Source organism: Eleutherodactylus coqui, chromosome 13, assembly GCF_035609145.1.
Source record: "Eleutherodactylus coqui strain aEleCoq1 chromosome 13, aEleCoq1.hap1, whole genome shotgun sequence".
In the NCBI taxonomy this organism is placed as follows: Eukaryota; Metazoa; Chordata; class Amphibia; order Anura; family Eleutherodactylidae; genus Eleutherodactylus; species Eleutherodactylus coqui.
Genome location: NC_089849.1, coordinates 77,337,568 through 77,353,950, shown reverse-complemented (window position 1 = coordinate 77,353,950; position 16,383 = coordinate 77,337,568). Strand labels below are relative to the sequence as shown.

Here is a 16,383-nt window from a genome sequence, read left to right as displayed (position 1 = left end):
GTATTTATTTGCACCCTTTACATGCAATTAAAAACCGCATCAAAACCGCATGCGGTTATTAATAGTGTCTGCTGCTCCTTTACGGTGACTACCCACTACATTTTTTTTTCACGGCGAAATTTGCAGCGTTTTTTTTTTCTCCAGGGGTCTATGGGACTTGTAATGCTAAAATAACGATCGCGCAAAATCGCAATTTACCGCGAAATCGCGGTTTTGCGCGATCGTGATTTTAACATTACAAGTCCCATAGACCCCTGCAGAAAAAAAAAACGCTGCAAATTTCGTCGTGAAGAAAACCTCTAGTGGGCATTCACCCTAATGACGTACGCGGTCTTTAAATACTGCATGCAGGTTTTTATGTGTCTTAATTGTGGTTCTAAAGTGCAACATAAACATGACCCCCTGAGGCCGCTCTCACACGTGTTCAGAAAACGCAGCTCAAAATCGTGGCATTTTTACCGTAATTTCGAGCAGCGTTTTCGGACACAGGTTACAGCGTTTGACAGCGCTCTTCAATGCACCCCATCATTGTGATGGGTGATGAGGTGTGTTAAAAACCACGAAAATGCAGGAACAGAACAGACAGCTCTCGAAAATCACAGTGTTAGAAACACCATGTTCGAGCGCTAATTTGAGTAACCTCATCGAAATCTCTGGGAGTGTTGTACCGCGGTTAGTACGGCACTCGGGGCGCTGTGCTAATAGCGGTAAAAAGCGGTGTGTGTGAGAGTGGCCTGCGGAGCTACACACAAATCTTCATGTAGTGCAGGAAATGCATCATGTTTGGAAAGATTACGCCAGGGAAAGATCATGTATGCAGCACGATCTAGCTATGGGTACGGGGGAGTGTGGGATGGAGGCCCGGGGTGGGGGGGCCCCGAGCTGAACTTTTGCACCCGGGCTCCTGAGCCTTTAGGTACGCCCCTGACCGCACTACTGCTTTTTCAGATGTTTCTAGGCTATTGAAGGCTTTGAAGTGCAAGATCGTGGCGTGCGCCTAATGTCTACTTAGCTAGCGCATCAGGGTTGCTTAATCTGTGCCATCACATCTTGGGAATATTATCAAAAGCCTTTTCTCATACATTTTGTTCAGTTTCAGAAAAAGCCAAGAAGTCCATTTCTAAGCATCATCAAAAGCAAGTTCTTCTGACCACTAAAAGGTTTACCAAGCAACTTGAGAGCTTTCAAAGTTGAAAACTGGCAGCAGTGGGATTTGAACCCACGCCTCCAAAGAGACTGGAGCCTAAATCCAGCGCCTTAGACCGCTCGGCCATGCTACCATGAAAAAGTGGATACATTTGGATCAAAATGACCAGGAGATTTCATAAAGAACATTTCTCCTGGCAAGAAATCCTTTTCCAGAATTTGATTTAAAAAGAATTGTTGCTGCATTCGAGCTGAATATTCAATGATGGCAGCAGAAGGCTGAAAATGCATTCCTCTAGTTAGAAAGGAAGCAAACGCAAGTGAGTTCAACAGTATTACCGCACTACTGCTTTTTCAGATGTTTCTAGGCTATTGAAGGCTTTGAAGTGCAAGATCGTGGAGTGCGCCTAATGTCTACTTAGCTAGCGCATCAGGGTAGCTTAATCTTTGCCATAGCATCTTGGGAATATCATCAAAAGCCTTTTCTCATACAGTTTGTTCAGTTTCAGAAAAGGCCAAAAAGTCCATTTCTGAGCATCATCAAAAGCAAGTTCTTCTGACCACTGAAAGGTTTACCAAGCAACTTGAGAGCTTTCAAAGTTGAAAACTGGCAGCAGTGAGATTTGAACCCACGCCTCCAAAGAGAGTGGAGCCTAAATCCAGCGCCTTAGACCGCTCGGCCATGCTACCATGAAAAAGTGGATACATTTGGATCAAAATGACCAAGAGATTGCATAAAGAACATTTCTCCTGGCAAGAAATCCTTTTCCTGAATTTGATTTAAAAAGAAGAAGAATTGTTGCTGCATTCGAACTGAATATTTAATGATGGCAGCAGAAGGCTGAAAATGCATTCCTCCAGTTAGAAAGGAAGCAAACGCAAGTGAGTTCAACAGTATTACCGCACTACTGCTTTTTCAGATGTTTCTAGGCTATTGAAGGCTTTGAAGTGCAAGATCGTGGAGTACGCCTAATGTCTACTTAGCTAGCGCATCAGGGTAGCTTAATCTGTGCCATAACATCTTGGGAATATTATCAAAAGCCTTTTCTCATACAGTTTGTTCAGTTTCAGAAAAAGCCAAGAAGTCCATTTCTGAGCATCATCAAAAGCAACTTCTTCTGACCAGTAAAATGTTCAGAAAGCAACTTGAGAGCTTTTAAAGTTGAAAACTAGCAGCAGTGGGATTCAAACCCACACCTCCAAAGAGACTGGAGCCTTAATCCAGCGCCTTAGACCACTCGACCATGCTACCATGAAAAAGTAGATACATTTGGATCAAAATGACCAAGAGATTTCACAAAGAACATTTCTCCTGACAAGAAATCCTTTTCCAGAATTTGATTTAAAAAGAAGAAGAATTGTTGCTGCATTCGAGCTGAATATTTAATGATGGCAGCAGAAGGCTGAAAATGCATTCCTCCAGTTAGAAAGGAAGCAAACGCAAGTGAGTTCAACAGTATTACCGCACTACTGCTTTTTCAGATGTTTCTAGGCTATTGAAGGCTTTGAAGTGCAAGATCATGGAGTGCGCCTTATGTCTACTTAGCTAGCGCATCAGGGTAGCTTGATCTGTGCCATAACATCTTGGGAATATTATCAAAAGCCTTTTCTCATACAGTTTGTTCAGTTTCAGAAAAGGGCAAGAAGTCCATTTCTGAGCATCATCAAAAGCAACTTCTTCTGACCACTAAAAGGTTTACCAAACATCTTGAGAGCTTTCAAAGTTGAATACTGGCAGCAGTAGCATTCGAACCCACACCTCCAAAGAGACTGAAGCCTAAATCCAGCGCCTTAGACCGCTCGGCCATGCTACCATGAAAAAGTGGATAAATTTGGATCAAAATGACCAAGAGATTTCATAAAGAACATTTCTCCTGGCAAGAAATCCTTTTCCAGAATTTGATTTAAAAAGAAGAAGAATTGTTGCTGCATTCGAGCTGAATATTTAATGATGGCAGCAGAAGGCTGAAAATGCATTCCTCCAGTTAGAAAGGAAGCAAACGCAAGTGAGTTCAACAGTAGAGATGAGCAAGCACCAAAATGTTTGGGTGCTCGTTACTCGGGACGAAATTATCGCGATGCTCGAGTGTTCGTTTCGAGTAACGAACCCCATTGAAGTCAATGGACGACCCGAGCATTTTTGTATATCGCCGATGGTCGCTAAGGTTTTCATTTGTGAAAATCTGGGCAATTCAAGAAAGTGATGGGAAGGACACAGCAACGGATAGGGCAGGCGAGGGGCTACATGTTGGGCTGCATCTCAAGTTCCCAGGTCCCACTATTAAGCCACAATAGCGGCAAGAGTGGCCCCCCCCCCCCTCCTCCCAACAACTTTTACTTCTGAAAAGCCCTCATTAGCAATGCATACCTTAGCTAAGCACCACACTACCTCCAACAAAGCACAATCACTGCCTGCATGACACTCCGCTGCCGCTTCTCCTGGGTTACATGCTGCCCAACCCCCCCCCGCACGACCCAGTGTCCACAGCGCACACCAAAGTGTCCCTGCGCAGCCTTCAGCTGCACTCATGCCACACCACCCTCATGTCTATTTATAAGTGCGTCTGCCATGAGGAGGAACCGCAGGCACACACTGCAGAGGGTTGGCACGGCTAGGCAGCGACCCTCTTTAAAAGGGGCGGGGCGATAGCCCACAATGCTGTACAGAAGCAATGAGAAATATTATCCTGTGCCACCGCCATCAGGAGCTGCACACGTGGGCATAGCAATGGGGAACCTATGTGCCACACACTATTCATTCTGTTAAGGTGTCTGCATGCCCCAGTCAGACCGCGGTTTTTTATAAATAGTCACAGGCAGGTACAACTCCGCAATGGGAATTCTGTGTGCACCCACAGCATGGGTGGCTCCATGGAACCCACCGGCTGTACATAAATGTATCCCATTGCAGTGCTCATCACAGCTGAGGTAACGTCCGATTAAATGCAGGTGGGCTTCGGCCCACACTGCATGCCCCAGTCAGACTGGGGTTCTTTAGAAGTGGACACATGCAGTTACAACTCCCTGTGGACCCACAGCATGGGTGGGTGCCAGGAAGCCACCGGCGGTACATAAATATATCCCATTGCATTGCCCATCACAGCTGATGTAACGTCAGCTTTAATGCAGGTGGGCAAAAAATTAATTGGATTACACTGTAGGCGAGGGCCCCAAAAAATTGGTGTACCAACAGTACTAATGTACCTCAGAAAAATTGCCCATGCCCAACCAAGAGGGCAGGTGAAACCCATTAATCGCTTTGGTTAATGTGACTTAATTGGTAACTAGGCCTGGAGGCAGCCCAGTTAAAATAAAAATTGGTTCAGGTGAAAGTTTCAACGCTTTAATGAGCATTGAAACGTATAAAAATTGTTTACAAAAATTATATGACTGAGCCTTGTGGGCCTAAGAAAAATTGCCCGTTCGGCGTGATTACGTGAGGTTTCAGGAGGAGGAGCAGGAGGAGGAGGATGAATAGAATACACAGATTGATGAAGCAAAAAGGTCCCCGTTTTTGATGGTGATAGAGAACGATGCTTCCATCCGCGGGTGCAGCCTACGTATTGCTTAGGTATCGCTGCTGTCCACTGGTGGAGAAGAGAAGTCTGGGGAAATCCAGGCTTTGTTCATCTTGATGAGTGTAAGCCTGTCGGCACTGTCGGTTGACAGGCGGGTACGCTTATCCGTGATGATTCCCCCAGCCGCACTAAACACCCTCTCTGACAAGACGCTAGCCGCAGGACAAGCAAGCACTTCCAGGGCATACAGCGCGAGTTCCGGCCACGTGTCCAGCTTCGACACCCAGTAGTTGTAGGGGGCAGAGGCGTCACCGAGGACAGTCGTGCGATCGGCTACGTACTCCCTCACCATCCTTTTACAGTGCTCTCGCCAACTCAGCCTTGACTGGGGAGCGGTGACACAGTCTTGCTGGGGAGCCATAAAGCTGGCAAAGGCCTTAGAGAGTGTTCGCCTGCCTGCGCTGTACATGCTGCCTGATCTCTGCGCCTCCCCTGCTACCTGGCCCTCGGAACTGCACCTTCTGCCACTAGCGCTGTCGGATGGGAATGTTACCATCAGTTTGTCCGCCAGGGTCCTGTGGTATAGCATCACTCTCGAACCCCTTTCCTCTTCGGGTATGAGGGTGGAAAGGTTCTCCTTATACCGTGGGTCGAGCAGTGTGTACACCCAGTAATCCGTAGTGGCCAGAATGCGTGTAACGCGAGGGTCTCGAGAAAGGCATCCTAACATGAAGTCAGCCATGTGTGCCAGGGTACCTGTACGCAACACATGGCTGTCCTCACTAGGAAGATCACTTTCAGGATCCTCCTCCTCCTCCTCCTCCTCCGGCCATACACGCTGAAAGGATGACAGGCAAGCAGCATGGGTACCCTCAGCAGTGGGCCAAGCTGTCTCTTCCCCCTCCTCCTCATGCTCCTCCCCCTCCTCCTCAACGCGCTGAGATATAGACATGAGGGTGCTCTGACTATCCAGCGACATGCTGTCTTCCCCCGCCTCCGTTTCCAAGCGCAAAGCATCTGCCTTTATGCTTTGCAGGGAACTTCTCAAGAGGCATAGCAGAGGAATGGTGACACTAATGATTGCAGCATCCCCGCTCACCATCTGGGTAGACTCCTCAAAGTTTCCAAGGACCTGGCAGATGGCTGCCAACCAGGCCCACTCTTCTGTAAAGAATTGAGGAGGCTGACTCCCACTACGCCGCCCATGTTGGAGTTGGTATTCCACTATAGCTCTACGCTGCTCATAGAGTCTGGCCAGCATGTGGAGCGTAGAGTTCCACCGTGTGGGCACGTCGCACAGCAGTCGGTGCACTGGCAGATTAAACCGATGTTGCAGGGTCCGCAGGGTGGCAGCGTCAGTCTTGGACTTGCGGAAATGTGCGCTGACCCGGCGCACCTTTCCGAGCAGGTATGACAAGTGTGGGTAGCTTTTCAGAAAGCGCTGAACCACCAAATTAAAGACATGGGCCAGGCATGGCACGTGCGTGAGGCTGCCGAGCTGCAGAGCCGCCACCAGGTTACGGCCGTTGTCACACACGACCATGCCCGGTTGGAGGCTCAGCGGCGAAAGCCAGCGGTCGGTCTGCTCTGTCAGACCCTGCAGCAGTTCGTGGGCCGTGTGCCTCTTCTCTCCTAAGCTGAGTAGTTTCAGCACGGCCTGCTGACGCTTGCCCACCGCTGTGCTGCCACGCCGCGCGACACCGACTGCTGGCGACGTGCTGCTGCTGCTGACACATCTTGATTGCGAGACAGAGGTTGCGTTGGAGGAGGAGGAGGAGGAGGAGGGTGGTTTAGTGGAGGAAGCATACACCGCCGCAGATACCAGCACCGAGCTGGGGCCCGCAATTCTGGGGGTGGGTAGGACGTGAGCGGTCCCAGGCTCTGACTCTGTCCCAGCCTCCACTAAATTCACCCAATGTGCCGTCAGGGAGATATAGTGGCCCTGCCCGCCTGTGCTTGTCCACGTGTCCATTGTTAAGTGGACCTTGGCAGTAACCGCGTTGGTGAGGGCGCGTACAATGTTGCGGGAGACGTGGTCGTGCAGGGCTGGGACGGCACATCGGGAAAAGTAGTGGCGACTGGGAACCGAGTAGCGCGGGGCCGCCGCCGCCATCATGCTTTTGAAAGCCTCCGTTTCCACAAGCCTATACGGTAGCATCTCCAGGCTGATCAATTTGGCTATGTGCACGTTTAACGCTTGAGCGTGCGGGTGCGTGGCGGCGTACTTGCGCTTGCGCTCAAACAGTTGCGCTAGCGACGTCTGGACGCTGCGCTGAGAGACATTGCTGGATGGGGACGAGGACAGCGGAGGTGAGGGTGTGGGTGCAGGCCGGTAGGCACTCGTGCCTGTGTCCTGAGAGGGGGGTTGGATCTCAGTGGCAGGTTGGGGCACAGGGGGAGAGGCAGTGGTGCAAACCGGAGGCGGTGAACGGCCTTCGTCCCACCTTGTGGGGTGCTTGGCCATCATATGCCTGCGCATGCTGGTGGTGGTGGCTCCCCAGCTGATCTTGGCGTGACAAAGGTTGCACACCACTGTTCGTCGGTCGTCAGGCGTCTCTGTGAAAAACTGCCACACCTTAGAGCACCTTGGCCTCTGCAGGGTGGCATGGCGCGAGGGGGCGCTTTGGGAAACAGTTGGTGGATTATTCGGTCTGGCCCTGCCTCTACCCCTGGCCACCGCACTGGCTCGGCCTGTGCCCCCACCCTGACTTGGGCCTCCGCGTCCTCGCCCGCGTCCACGTCCTCTAGGCCTACCCCTACCCCTCAGCATGCTGTATTACCAGTAGTGCAGAAACAGAACGCTGTAATTAAATGTGCCGCTTATTGGCCTGTGATTGGAGGCTGACTTCGCTTACGGAACGCACAGCAGAGGCAGGAAAGAATTTTGCGCAAGCCTGCTGTAATACTTAGCTGGCTGCGTATGAATTAGGACAACTACCCCCAGCAGAGACCCAGTACACTTGTGGACAGGAATACAGCGGTGATGTAAGAGGCAACACAGAGGCAGGAAAGAATTTTGCGCAAGCCTGCTGTAACACTTAGCTGGCTGCGTATGAATTAGGACAACTACCCCCAGCAGAGACCCAGTACACTTGTGGACAGGAATACAGTGGTGATGTAAGAGGCAACACAGAGGCAGGAAAGAATTTTGCGCAAGCCTGCTGTAACACTTAGCTGGCTGCGTATGAATTAGGACAACTACCCCCAGCAGAGACCCAGTACACTTGTGGACAGGAATACAGCGGTGATGTAAGAGGCAACACAGAGGCAGGAAAGAATTTTGCGCAAGCCTGCTGCAACACTTAGCTGGCTGCGTATGAATTAGGACAACTACCCCCAGCAGAGACCCAGTACACTTGTGGACAGGAATACAGCGGTGATGTAAGAGGCAACACAGAGGCAGGAAAGAATTTTGCGCAAGCCTGCTGTAACACTTAGCTGGCTGCGTATGAATTAGGACAACTACCCCCAGCAGAGACCCAGTACACAGAGGACGGTCACAGGCAGCCCAAATAGATTTTTTTTCCCAAATGTTTTTGAAAAGGCCCACTGCCTTTATACACTAAATATGTCTTCTGTCCCTGCCTCACCACTACTGGCCCTGGACAATGTAAAATTACTGCAGGACGCAATGCTCTGCACGGTCGATATACAAAAAAAAACAAATGTGCAACACTGCAAAAAAGCAGCCTCCACACTACCGCACACGGTTAGATGTGGCCCTAAGAAGGACCGTTGGGGTTCTTGAAGCCTAAAATAACTCCTAACGCTCTCCCTATAGCAGCTCCGGCACCAGCAGCACTGTCCCTGATCTCTGTCAGAATGCATCTGTGGCGAGCCGCGGGAGGGGCCGATTTATATACTCGGGTGACACCTGATCTCGCCAGCCACTCACTGCAGGGGGGTGGTATAGGGCTTGAACGTCGCAGGGGGAAGTTGCAATGCCTTCCCTGTCTTTCTATTGGCCAGAAAAGCGTGCTAAAGTCTCAGAGATGAAAGTGAAAGTAACTCGAGCATCGCGTGGTACTCGTCTCGAGTAACAAGCATCTCGAACACGCTAATACTCGAACGAGTATCAAGCTCGGACGAGTACGTTCGCTCATCTCTATTCAACAGTATTACCGCACTACTGCTTTTTCAGATGTTTCTAGGCTATTGAAGGCTTTGAAGTGCAAGATCGCGGAGTGCGCCTTATGTCTACTTAGCTAGCGCATCAGGGTAGCTTAATCTGTGCCAAAACATCTTGGGAATATTATCAAAAGCCTTTTCTCATACAGTTTGGTTAATTTCAGAAAAGGCCAAGAGGTCCATTTCTGAGCATCATCAAAAGCAAGTTCTTCTGACCACTAAAAGGTTTACCAAGCCCATTCCTATGTCAGTCGCGGCACCTTGGGTCTCACAAGGTGTTTGCTTGGATCGAGCCTGGCCAAGGGCCCGCTCACATCCTTCCCACACAGGTTACAGCGGGTCCTGGTCATGGTTTCTTGGCCTTGTAAGGCCACCTTGACCTCCTGCTTGGGGTCAGAGGATCAGCAATGCGCATCATGAATTTTCTCTCGTGTTACCACAGTTATCTGAGAAACTTGTTTGGGCCATAGGAGAGGAGCGTAACTGCATTAATGAGACATTCACTGCTGTACTAGCATCGGAGTCCGATCTATGCCCGCGATTGCTAAGGGTGTGGGCAGAGGCCTATGGCTTTGGCGCACTTTAAGTCTGCCATGTTTGGGCCGTCTGATTCCTTCATATTTAATGCTGCCTGTGGGTTCCTTCGACTCGCCTATGCAGTGGGTACTGACAGACTTCCTATAGCAGTGATTTCCCTGTCCTGCGCAAATTGACTGACTGACTGACTTGGGTTGGGTGCATAGTGCAGATGCCTTTCCCCTTGCGGTGTCGCTAGAGCTATCCAACACCTAGACAGAATGAATACTGTGTGGGCACATGGACTGCCCATTGCTATGTCAGTCGCAGCACCTTGGGTCTCACAAGGTATTTGCTGGGACTGAGCCTGGCCAAGGGCCTGCTCACATCCTTTCAACAGAGGCTACAGCGGGTCCTGGTCATGGTTTCTTGGCCTTGTAAGGCCACCTCCTCCTCCTTTTTGGGGTCAGGTGATCAGCAATGCGCATCATGCATTTTCTCTCGTGTTACCACAGTTATCTGAGAAACTTGTTGGGGCCAAAGGAGAGGAGAATAACTGCATTAATGTTACAAGGGTCTGCCTATACTTCAGCTGCAAAAATGTTACTGGGGTCTGCCTATACTTCAGCTACAGAAATGTTACCGGGGGCTGCCAATACTTCAGCTGCAGAAATGTTACAGGGGTCTGTCTATACTGCTGCTACACAAATGTTACAGGGGTCTGCCTATACTGCTGCTACACAAATGTTACTGGGGTCTGTCTATACTGTTACTACAGAAATCTTACTGGGGTCTGCCTCTACTTTTACTACAGAAATGTTACTGGGGTCTGCCTATACTGTTACTACTGAAATGTTACTGGGGTCTCCCTAGACTTCTGCAACATAACTGTTACTGGGGTCAGCTTATACCTTTGCTACAGGAATATTACAGGGGTCTGTGCATACTATGGGTGCACTAAGTTTTCCCATCGCGGTGTTCTACCTATCTGGCCCCCAAAAAAACTCTGTCTGACTAGGGCATGGAGTGTGGGCCGAAGCCAACATGTATTTTCTCTCACGTTACCACAGCTATCCGGGGCACTGCAATGGGATTTCTTTATGTACCTTCTCTGGGTTCTTGGGACCCACCAGTACTGTGGGTGCACACAGACTTCCCATAGCGGAGTTGTACCTGCCTGGCACTTTAAAAAAAAACAGACTGACTAGGGCATGGAGTGTGGGCCGAAGCCAACATGCATTTTCTCTCACGTTACCACAGCTATCCGGGGCACTGCATTGGGACAAACAAGAGGAGCGATACAGCGCTAATGAGACGTTCACAGCTACGCTAGCATCGGAGTCCGCTCTATGCCCGCGATTGCTGAGGGTTTGTGCAGAGGCCCATGTCCTGGGCGCAGTGAAAGTCTGCCATGTTTGGGCACTCTGATTTCTTTATGTGTACTGTCTTTAAGTTCCTTGGGCCCACCCATGCTGTGGGTGCACACAGACTTCCCATAGAGGTGTTTTACCTGTCTGTCCTCAAAAGACTGACAGACTCGGGTAGGGTGCAGAGTGCAGATGGTTTACCCCTTGCGTTGTCGATGAGGTATCTGACACCCAAACAGAATAAGTAGTGTGTGGACACATAGATTCCCCATTGCTGTCACTCGCAGCACCTTGGGCCACACAAGGTGTTTTCTGGGACCGAGCCTGGCCAAGGGCCCGCTCATATCCTTTCGGCACAGGCTACAGCGGGTCCTGGTCATGGTTTCTTGGCCTTGTGAGGCTACCTCCTCCTCCTGCTTGGGGTCAGGGGGTCAGCATTGCGCATCATGTATTTTCTCTCCTGTTACCACAGTTATCTGAGAAACTCGTTTGGGCCACAGGAGAGGAGCATAACTGCATTAATGAGACCTTCACAGGTATGCTAGCATCAAAGTCCGCTTCCTGCCTACGATTGCTGAAGCTGCTGGCCGAGGCCTATGTCCCGGGGGAACTGCAATGGCGCCAGATTGGGCCTGTGGAACTTTTTCCTGGCTAATGCAGTCTTTGGAGCGGTGAAAGAAAACGTAACGGATTTACTGAGACCTTCACAGATGTACTAGCATCGAAGTCTGCATCCTGCCTACGATTGCTGAAGCTGTTGGCTGAGGCCTATGTCCCGGGGGAACTGCAACGGCACCAGGTTGGGCCTGTGGAACTTTTTACAGGCTAATGCAGTCTTTGGAGCGGTGAAAGAAAACATAACGGATTTACTGAGACCTTCACAGGTGTACTAGCATCGAAGTCCGTTTCCTGCCTACGATTGCTGAAGCTGTTGGCCGAGTCCTATGTCCCGGGAGAACTTCAACGGCGCCAGGTTGGGCCTGTGGAACTTTTTCCTAGCTAATGCGAAGTCCGCATCCTGCCTACGATTGCTGAAGCTGTTGGCCGAGGCCTATGTCCCGGGGGAACGGCAACGGCGCTAGTAACTTTTTACTGGCTAATGCAGTCTTTGGAGCGGTGAAAGAAAATGTAACAGATTTACTGAGACCTTCACAGGTGTACTAGCATCGAAGTCCGCTTTCTGCCTACGATTGCTGAAGCTGTTGGCCGAGGCATATGCTCTGGGGGAACTGCAACGGCGTCATGTTGGGCCTGTGGAACTTTTTCCTAGCTAATCCAGTCTTTGGAGCGGTGAAAGAAAACGTAACGGATTTACTGAGACCTTCACAGCATCGAAGTCCGCTTCCTACCTACGATTACTGAAGCTGTTGGCCGAGGCCTATGTCCCAGGGAAACTGCAACGGCACCAGGTTGGGCCTGTGGAACTTTTTCCTGGCTAATCCAGTCTTTGGAGCGGTGAAAGAAAACATAACGGATTTACTGAGACCTTCACAGTTGTACTAGCATTGAAGTCCGCTTCATGCCTACGATTGCTGAAGTTGTGGCCCGAGGCCTATGTCGTCGGCGCAGTGTGAGTCTGCCATGTTTGGCCACTCTGATTTCTTTATTGTTCATGTCTTGGGTTGCGTTTGAAAAAGAGAGATACTGACCCGGCCAAGATAACCGGACAGTGTTTGGCCATCTTTTTTTCTGTCAATAAGGGTACCATTTATTTATCAGTTCTAGAGATGAGCGAGCCCAAAAATGCTCAGGTGCTCGTTGCTCGAGTCGAACTTTCCGCGATGCTCGAGGGTTCGTTTCGAGTAACGAACCCCATTGAAGTCAATGGGCGACTCGAGCATTTTTGTATATCGCCGATGCTCTCTAAGGTTTTCATTGGTGAAAATCTGGGAAACCCAAGAAAGTGATGGGAACGACGCAGAAACAGATAGGGCAGGCGAGGGGCTACATGTTGGGCTGCATCTCAAGTTCCCAGGTCCCACTATTAAGCCACAATAGCGGCAAGAGTGCCCCCCCCCCCCCCCAACAATTTTTACTTCTGAAAAACCCTCATTACCAAGGCATACCTTAGCTAAGCACCGCATTACCTCTAACAAAGCACAATCACTGCCTGCGGGACACACTGCTGCCACTTCTCCTGGGTTACATGCTGCCCAACCTCCCCCCCCCCCCCCCCCCGCACGACCCAGTGTCCACAGCGCATGGCCTCATAGCCACACCACCATCATGTCTATTTATAAGTGAGTCTGCCATGAGGAGGAACCGGAGGCACACACTGCAGAGGGTTGGCAGGGCCAGGCAGCGACCCTCTTTAAAAGGGGCGGGGCGATAGCCCACAATGCTGTACAGAAGCAAAGAGAAATCCAATCCTGTGCCACCTCCATCAGGAGCTGCACACGTGGGCATAGCAATGGGGAATCCATGTGCCACACACTATTCATTCTGTTAAGGTGTCGCATAGCTCAATCGACACTGCAAGGGGAAAGCCGTCTGCGCTCTGCCCCCTACCCAAGTCAGTCAGTGTCTTTGTGCCAGACAGGTCAAACACCGCGATGGGAGCTAAGTTTGCACCAACAGCACAGGTGGGTCCTAGGAAACCCAAGACATGAACCAAAAATTTATCTGAGAGGCCAAACATGGCAGACTTGCACCGCACCCACGACATAGGCCTCGGCCCACAGCTTCAGCAATCCTAGGCAGGAAGCGGACTTTCACTGCACCCAGGACATAGGCCTCTGCACAAACCCTCAGCAATCGCGGGCCTACAGCGGACTCCAATGCTAGCGTAGCTGTGCACGTCTCATTAGCGCTGTATTGCTCCTGTAGTTTGTCCCAATGCAGTGCCCCGGATAGTAGAGCTAACGTCAGATTAAATACAGGTGGGCTTCGGCCCACACTGCATGCCCCAGTCAGACCGGGGTTTTTTATAAATAGTCACAGGCAGGTACAACTCCGCAATGGGAATTCCGTGTGCACCCACAGCATGGGTGGCTCCCTGGAACCCACCGGCGGTACATAAACAAATCCCATTGCAGTGCCCAGCACAGCTGAGGTAACGTCAAATTAAATGCAGGTGGGCTTCGGCCCACACTGCATGCCCCAGTCAGACTGGGGTTCTTTATAAGTAGACACATGCAGTTACAACTCCGTGTGGACCGACAGCATAGGTGGGTCCCAGGAAGCCACCGGCAGTACAAAAATAAATCCCATTGCATTGCCCAGCACAGTTGAGGTAACGTCAGATTAAATGCAGGTGGGCTTCGGCCCACACTGCATGCCCCAGTCAGACTGGGGTTTTTTATAAGTTGACACAGGCAGGTACAACTCCCTAATGGGAAGTCCGTGTGGACCCAAACCATGGGTGGCTCCCTGGAACCCACCCGCGGTACATAAACAAATCCCATTGCAGTGCCCAGCACAGCTGAGGTAACGTCATATTAAATGCAGGTTGGCTTCGGCCCACACTGCATGCCCCAGTCTGACCGGGGTTTTTAATACATAGACACTGGCAGGTACAAATCCGTAATGTGAAGTCCCTGTGGACCCACAGCATGGGTGGCTCCCTGGAACCCATTGGCGGTACATAAATGTATCCCATTGCAGTGCCCTGGACAGCAGAGCTAACGTCAGATTAAATACAGGTGGGCTTCTGCCCACACTGCATGCCCCAGTCAGACTGTGGTTCTTTATAAGTAGACACAGGCAGGTACAACTCCGTGTGGACCGACAGCATGGGTGGGTCCCAGGAAGCCACCGGCGTTACATAAATAAATCCCATTGCATTGCCCAGCACGGCTGAGGTAACGTCAGATTAAACGCAGGTGGGCTTCGGCCCACACTGCATGCCCCAGTCAGACTGGGTTTTCTTTATAAGTAGACACAGGCAGGTACAACTCCCTAATGTGAAGTCCGTGTGGACCCAAAGCATGGGTGGCTCCCTGGAACCCATCGGCGGTACATAAATGTATCCCATTGCAGTGCCCAGCACAGCTGAGGTAACGTCAGAATAAATGCAGGTGGGCTTCGACCCACACTGCATGCCCCAGTCTGACCGGGGTTTTTAATACATAGACACTGGCAGGTACAAATCCGTAATGTGAAGTCCCTGTGGACCCACAGCATGGGTGGCTCCCTGGAACCCATCGGCGGTACATAAATGTATCCCATTGCAGTGCCCTGCTCAGCAGAGCTAATGTCAGATACAATACAGGTGGGCTTCGGCCCACAGTGCATGCCCCAGTCAGACTGGTAATATGTACCTTAACAGTAACAGCGTTGGTGGGAATGTGGTGGCGACTGCGGACCAAGTAGCGCAGTTTTATTTAGTTGGTTTTCGGAATGTGGCCAGGATTCAGTGGGCCGTGGCCGGGGGATGGTGGGGGGGGCTCTCTTGTTGTGTCGCTAAAGGTGAAATTCTTGGACTGCCACCAGACGGACCAATGCAAAGGTATTTGCTAAGAATGTTTTCATTGTTGGAGGAGGAGGGGGATGTTTTTGAGGAACTACGTTTCCTCTCCACGTGTCCGTGGTTATATGCACCTTAACAGTAACCGCGTTGGTGGGAAATGGCCTCGCCACCATCATGTCTTTGGGAAGCCTCCATTTTCACACCCCAGTGACATAACATTAGCAGCGGTATAGGCAGCGCCCAGAATTAGTAACATTTCAGCGGTAGCATTAGGGACAGGCCCCAGTAACATATCACTAGCAGCATTATAGGGGGAGCACAGTATTAGTTCCATTTCAGTAGTAGTAGCAGTCCAGACAGGCCCCAGTAACAATTCCGAAGCAGCAGTATAGGGGGAGCACAGTATTAGTTCCATTTCAGTAATAGTAGCACTCAAGACAGGCCCCAGTAACAATTCTGAAGCAGCAGTATAGGGGGAGCACAGTCTTAGTTCCATTTCAGTAATAGTAGCACTCAAGACAGGCCCCAGTAATAATTCCGAAGCAGCAGTATAGGGGGAGCACAGTCTTAGTTACATTTCAGTAATAGTAGCACTCAAGACAGGCCCCAGTAACAATTCCGAAGCAGCAGTATAGGGGGAGCACAGTCTTAGTTCCATTTCAGTAATAGTAGCACTCAAGACAGGCCCCAGTAACAATTCCGAAGCAGCAGTATAGGGGGAGCACAGTCTTAGTTACATTTCAGTAATAGTAGCACTCAAGACAGGCCCCAGTAACAAATCCGAAGCAGCAGTATAGGGGGAGCACAGTCTTAGTTCCATTTCAGTTGTAGTAGCAGTCAAGACAGGCCACAGTAACATTCCCGTTGCAGCAGTTTATAGAGATAACAGTCTCTTTCACATTTCAGTAGTTGCAGTATAGACAAGGCCCCAGTTACATTTATGTAGCAAAAGTGTAGACCAACCCCACACACCTTGCTGTAGCATGAGTGCAGGCGAAGCCCATAAAAATCACTATGATTACACTGTAGGCGAGGGCCCAAAAAAATTGGTGTACCAACAGTACTATTGTACCTCAGAAAAATTGCCCATGCCCAACCAAGATGGCAGGTGAAACCCATTAATCACTTTGGTTACTGTGGCTTAATTTGTAACTAGGCCTGGAGGCAGCCCAGTTAAAATAAAAATTGGTTCAGGTGCAAGTTTCAACGCTTTAATGAGAATTGAAACGTATAAACATTGTTTACAAAAGTAATATGACTGAGCCTTGTGGGCCTAAGAAAAATTGCCTGTTCAGCGTGA

General features: G+C 50.2%; 1 non-coding gene across 1 annotated transcript; it reads right to left on the bottom strand.

Moving 5' to 3' along the window:
* Nucleotides 1–1,198: 1,198 nt before the first annotated feature.
* Nucleotides 1,199–1,280, bottom strand: TRNAL-UAG (transfer RNA leucine (anticodon UAG)). Its single transcript has one exon. It is a non-coding gene; the product is annotated as a tRNA-Leu (tRNA).
* Nucleotides 1,281–16,383: the final 15,103 nt, after the last annotated feature.